The following is a 219-nucleotide window of genomic DNA, read 5'->3' on the forward strand; positions in this document are numbered from 1 at the left end:
ATGCATACAAATAAGAAATGTTGAGGGCAAAATGCATACTTTCCAACATACTTCTCAACTAAACTACCAGTAAGTGACAGTAAGTCACTTAATGAGTGAGTATTGAGTCATTCATTCAACTGATTGAGTGTGTTATCACGCTGGTATCTTTAGGACTTTTGTGGACAGCCGACTCCTAAAGTTTTTGATATTCTTCATATTCTGTGTGGTGGTCAGATA

The sequence above is a fragment of the Sinocyclocheilus rhinocerous genome, unplaced genomic scaffold, assembly GCF_001515625.1.
Source record: "Sinocyclocheilus rhinocerous isolate Xijiao unplaced genomic scaffold, SAMN03320098_v1.1 scaffold4124, whole genome shotgun sequence".
NCBI lineage: Eukaryota > Metazoa > Chordata > Actinopteri > Cypriniformes > Cyprinidae > Sinocyclocheilus > Sinocyclocheilus rhinocerous.